Here is a 5,769-nt window from a genome sequence, read left to right on the forward strand (position 1 = left end):
CGGGAACTGGCGTGCCGCCCCCTGCCGGCCGGGAGGAGCAGGTGCAGCGTGGGCCGGGTGGGGGGCGTCCCGGTCCCGTCCCCGTCCCCCCGCGTCGCCTTGGGAGCCGCCGCCCGCCCCAGCGGCTGCCGGGGGCCCGCGGGTGGGCCCGGGGCTGCCCGCTCCCCTCAGGGCCCGCGCCGGGCAGCGGCCTCGGGCGGTGGCAGCGCCGCGGCTGGGCCCGGGGCGGCCTCGGGCCCGGCGGGGTGGCGATGGCGGGGCCCGCAGGTAACCGGGGTGCGGGCGGCCGGGCCGTCTGGGGGCCGCTTGCAGGAAGGGCTTCTCCAGGGGCAGGCGACAGCGGGTGTCCTTGGGAAGGCCGGGGGCGGCGGGGGCCGGGGAGCGGGGCTGCTGGCGGCGGTGGAGGGGCGCGGTGCGGCCGGGGGCGCGGGGGACGGGGCGGGCGTGCGGCGGGGCGCGACGCCGCGGGCTGGGCGGGGGTCGGCGGAGCGCCGAGGGGATGCAGGGCGGGGGAAGGGGCGCGCAGCGGGGAGGCTGGGCGCCGGGTGACTGCCTGCCACCCCAGTGCGGCCGAGAGAAATAACCTGTCCTGTAAACAGCCAAGGCGACGCAGGCTAGTTTCTAACAGAATTATGTCCCCAAACGTCAAACAGCAGGGTTCAAACCAGGTTCCTATTTCAAAATACCACGTTAGGCTTAAAATTACTACTTAGAACAGTATGGCTACTGACGTTTTGTTTTCTTTGGGTTCTTTTCAGAGTTGTTATCTTCTCCAGTTTCGGGTCAGAATCACATAATTCAGAAATTCAGAAGAGAACTTAGCAACTTGGTTTTTTGAACAAGGAATCTAGTGAAGCCTTTTTTTTTGTCGCCTGTATATTTGCATTCTTTGGAGCTGTGTGTATTAGTGGTGGGTCAACAGTACACGCATACCTTGTGGTCAGCTGGCTGCAGCTAAATGAGCTGTAACAGGGCTGGGATCTACGTCTTTTCACTCAGTGGCACTTCCTTCATCAGGCACTCCCTTTATTAAATTTAGGGGATTGTAATTATCTTTAAAATCTCTACGTCTTGCTCATAGTTGATTGAAATTGGTCAGTGAGTTGCAGGGAGAGTAAAGGAAGGAGCAGATGGGCAGACAACGTGATCGAAGAGGCTGGACTTCCTTCAGAAACCGGGCAATAAATGCTGGAAGGAAAATCCTGATGAATTTCCCCTGTTTGCAGTGGTCACCTGGCATTACTGTCCACATCTCCCTGAGTGTTTTCCGGGAGCTGTGCTGAGGCTGCCGTTCAAAAGTTGACTTCCCTTGCCCTTGGCCTTCAGTAGGCTTTGCAACGTGACCAAAGGGCAGCTTATTTCAGGGCTTGACTGACTGCCTCCAGAGAGGGAGAGCTCTGTACCGAGACTCCAGGGACCATGTTGCAAATGCCCTTGGGCAGCAATAAATATTTTCATATGCACAACCTTGCACACGACCTTCTCCTTGCAGCAGGAACACTCCCACGTTTCATTAACTGCCCACGTACTCCATATGCCCATTTGCTAAAATAAATACTCTGTGGTAAATGCGATATCCTCAGTACCCAATCCACAGCTGACTCCTTGTGTGTGTAATCCCAGGCACAGTTCTGCCCTTCTGTGCTGGGAGGCACCTGCACCTAAATACTACGCAGGCCTTTGCCCCTTAACTGCAGAATTGGAGATCTTTTGAGGAGTATTAGCATGAAAAGCAAGCATGAGAGGAGAGAGCTGAGGCTTTCTGGTCTCTGCTCTGTCCTGTGCTACAGACTGTTGACAAGGCCTTGTTCTCTCCACTTACACTCTTTATGCATCTCTTCCCTTTTAAAATAAGGCCAATAACGTGCTCCTGGATGTTCCTCTTGCCGCTTTCTACTGGCTAGAAGAGAATGGCTCAGTTCTTGTCATAGGACATCTTCAGCTAGTGAGAGATGTTCCCTTCAGGCAGGAGGAGCTCGTGACCATGGTGCTGGAGGCTACGAGTTCCACCCCATTTTCTTCTCTGTGCTCTCCATGTGCAGCATAAGTTCAGACATGGAGTCTTGGAGCCACATACTTGATAATTTATGCATTTTCCTCCAGATGACAAGTGGGATTTAATGACAAGTGGGACTTGAGATTCTAAAAGTCAGGCTCCATTTCTAAAGGGAAGATGCTATGGCCAGATGACCAATAAATACTAATAGAGGTGTCAAATAAAAGATGTATTTTTTAAAAAAGCTTTAAACCAAATTCCTGTGATGCTATAAGGTACAGATCCATCTGGTGACTGTGTCATATTGATAAACAAATGCTCTGTTTACCCAAAACAAATATGCTAATTGCAAAGGTGCCAGATGCTGCCTGCCCTCGTGATAGGTGGAAATCAGACAAAATCCAGATTGTACCACATCCATGGGTTGCATTTATTACCCAACAGGACACCAGCTGGCTGCTGCTCAGCACAACAGAGAACCAGGCAAAGGTTCTGATCCTGAAGAGTTTTTCTCTTCTTGTTCAAAGTGGCTGAAATGCCGTAGGGATCATGGAGGCAACGATGCAAACATCGGCTCTTGGTTTTCTGTCTAGCTCTCAGGATAGTGTCAGCATCTAGCCCCACAACAACAGTTCCATGTGGCATTGACAGTTGTAAGTTGTAAGAACTGTACTGTATAAAGTACAGTATAACTGCAGCCCTGCGGAGTTTGTAGCCACTGTAAGAAGACAGTGTGTCTAAAGCATCCACAGGCCGTAGTAAGTTTTGGGGCTGGTTCTTTCCTGGGCCTTTCCCAGGCTCTTCCTGAGCACCAGTTATCTCCTCACTAAAATGAGACTTCACGGCTTTGCTGCCCAGTAACCCTGTTGTTACGGTACATTGTGGAGGAATTGCAGACTAGATGTTACCTGCTGAACATCCTGGCTGAAATTTGGGTGTTACAATTACCAAGCAGAAACCACACTGAAAGAATCGGGTGCTAAATGCACTCATAGATTTAAAGCCAGAGGGAGACGTCTAGTCCAAGCTGTATGTCGTGGGCTGTGGAATTATCACACCTACATTGATCCCAGACACAGGTGAGCTATTCAAGTGCATCTTCCAAAGGAGGTCTCTGCTTCCCTAGGGGCACAGACGCTACCCTATTAAAAATAGCTTCTTATTCCTCACATGAAATTGTCTGGCATCTACCAATAACTTCCAATCCTGCCTTCTCTGTGAGGTTTAACAAGTAAAGAAATTACATTGAATCAATAACTGACTTTATGTCACCCGAATCTTCCCCAAACAGCAGTTGGTCTGTGAGGTTCCAAATTCTGCTACTGTTCAGCAAAAGGATACATATATGCTTTCATACATTTACAATTATTGACCTCTATTTGCGCTCCTCAGATTTTATGCTGGAGGATGAATCCGGTTTAGTCTCAGCACAGTCCCAGAAGCTAACGCAACTATGTGTGACTATAGGCTCTGTGTGATCAGGCTTATTTTTGACGGAATGATTTTTTATATGCTCTCTAAATTGACACAGGCATTGACAATAGTTAAGTAAACAGTGTCTGTAAGTAACGTGCAAAACAACATCATGAAGCAGGGGAAAAGGAGAGATTTTTCTGAAGAAACGTAAAAAATCACTGTTAAGCAACATCCAGGCTATTTCTGACTTGTGGAGCTAGAAGAATCTTGTAATTCCTGATTTAGGAGCTAAATTAGATCTGTCAGCTTCATCTGCATGCTCCATTTCACCAGGTGTGATCATCATTGGATGATCACAATAGTCTTGATGACTTGACTTTCTCCAATATTTTTACTGTGAGAGTTAACACATAGTCTGATGCCCCAATACCAAACATGCCATGTACAGCCAGCGTTTTCGACCTGTGCAATCAGTGCTTTAGGCTCTATGCAAGAAAATTTCTGCCTGACTGACAACCATGCTGGAAGTTGTTGTTCCACACTTGTGTGCAATTACTATGTATGGGGAGTCCTTGTCTCTTAATTAAGTGCCTTCTGAAAAATGTTTTGTTGTTACTGCTTTAAGAATAGCAGTATGGAATGCTGTTCCCCCAAACGCTGCTTTAGTACTGTACTGGTAAGATAAGCCACATAGAAAGTCTTCATGTAAGGGTGTGTCTTCATGTATGCAGCATCAGCGAGCAGCATATTCTTATCATTAAAAGTAACAGTTTTATGAAGTTTCCACTGTGCAAAAGACTACCTTTGATTTCTGAGGCATCAGACAACTCTGGAGACATATCTGGGTTTTGTCTTCTGTGATAATCTGTCATCTGTTCTCAGTCTGATGGCAGCAGCATCACTTTTTCCTTTCTCATTGCACTGCTTTTTGGTGGAAAGTACATACAATTCTGTAATCTGTTTCACATCCTCTTTACCGTGGGCAACAGAACAGAAACATTCCGTTTGTCTCTGCTGGTACTTTCAATGCGAGCGCTGTCTGCCAGGGACACGTTGGTTGGTTGTTTTTTCCCTTGCCATCGCCAGTTTCTTTTTTCCCTTGCCATCGCCAGTTTCTTTTTTCCCTTGCCATCGCCAGTTTCTCCCCACCTCTGCAGCCGGAGCGGGCAAGCCGTTATCTCGGTTAGCGACCACTGTGGTTTCACGCTGCGGTGCGGCCAAACCCCGGCGCAAACACTTCACTCGGCGGGCTGACAGTAACATGGCTGGCAGCTCGGCTCTTCCGCGCTGAGGACAGCCGACCGCTCTGGGGCCCTACCGCGGCCAAAGGCGCACCCGTGTGCCCACGGGGGTGGCGGCGGAGCCCGCACCAGCGGCCGCCCCTGACGGGAAAGCCGAGGGCCCGTGGGCCCCCGCTCTCCGAAGGCGGAGGGCGGCAGAGGGGCGGGAAGCTGAGGTGCGACGCCCGCCATGGCGGCCGGGCCCCGCCTCGGCGCGGCCGCGCGCAGTGCATGCCGGGAGCTGTAGTTCGCGGCGGGGCGGGGCGGGCGCTCGCCCCCACGTGACGGTGGCACGGTGGCGCGGCGGCGGCGGCGGGGCCGCGCGCGCCCGGGATGGAGGTCGGGCCCCGCAAGGGGCGCGCGGAGAGCAGGTGGGGCCGCGCGCGGGGGCGCGGCGTGGCGCGGGAGAGGGACACGCGTGTGCGGGGGGCCCGGCGCGCCGGGGGCTGCGGCCGCCGCCTCCCGGTGACCGGGGCGAGGAAGCGAACCCCACCCCGTGCCGCGCGGGGAGCGGCGCTGGCGGAGCGCGGCGGGCCGCCCCCGCTTCGGTCCCTCGTGGGAGGAAGCGCGCCGTGAGCTGGGCTCTGGGGGCAGCCCGTGGGCCTCCTCGCCCGCCCGGCGCCGGCACGCCGCTCTGCGCCCTGCCGCGGGCGAGGGTCTGGGCCGCCGGAGGGGCCGCGGCGGCCGCACCCGGTGCTGTCTCCGCCGTGGTGGTGACGGCGGCTCGGCGTCAGCCGCGGCCGCGGCAGCAGCTGCCGAGCCTCTGCTTCGCACGCCTTGCGCCGAGGGGTGAAACCGTCCCGCCCCGACGCCGCGCTGCCGTTGCGGTGGCTCTGCGGCTTGCTGCGCTCGGACCGTGTCCCCTGGCAGCCGCCCGCACCCCCCTTCCCGGCGCTGCGGGGGCCTCTCCGGCTTCTCCGTTCTGCCGAGGGGAGGCCCCGCGCCTGCACGTGGCTGGCGGGGGGCGCGGCCCTGCTGCGCTGGCTTCGCCCGCGGGGTCCTCGGTTAGGCTGTAGGCACGGTTTTTCTTGGTAGCATTTATAAAAGCAGCAGAGGTTGTTCCCTGGAGGTGTTTTG

This window comes from Pelecanus crispus, chromosome 9 (assembly GCF_030463565.1).
Source record: "Pelecanus crispus isolate bPelCri1 chromosome 9, bPelCri1.pri, whole genome shotgun sequence".
Classification (NCBI taxonomy): Eukaryota; Metazoa; Chordata; class Aves; order Pelecaniformes; family Pelecanidae; genus Pelecanus; species Pelecanus crispus.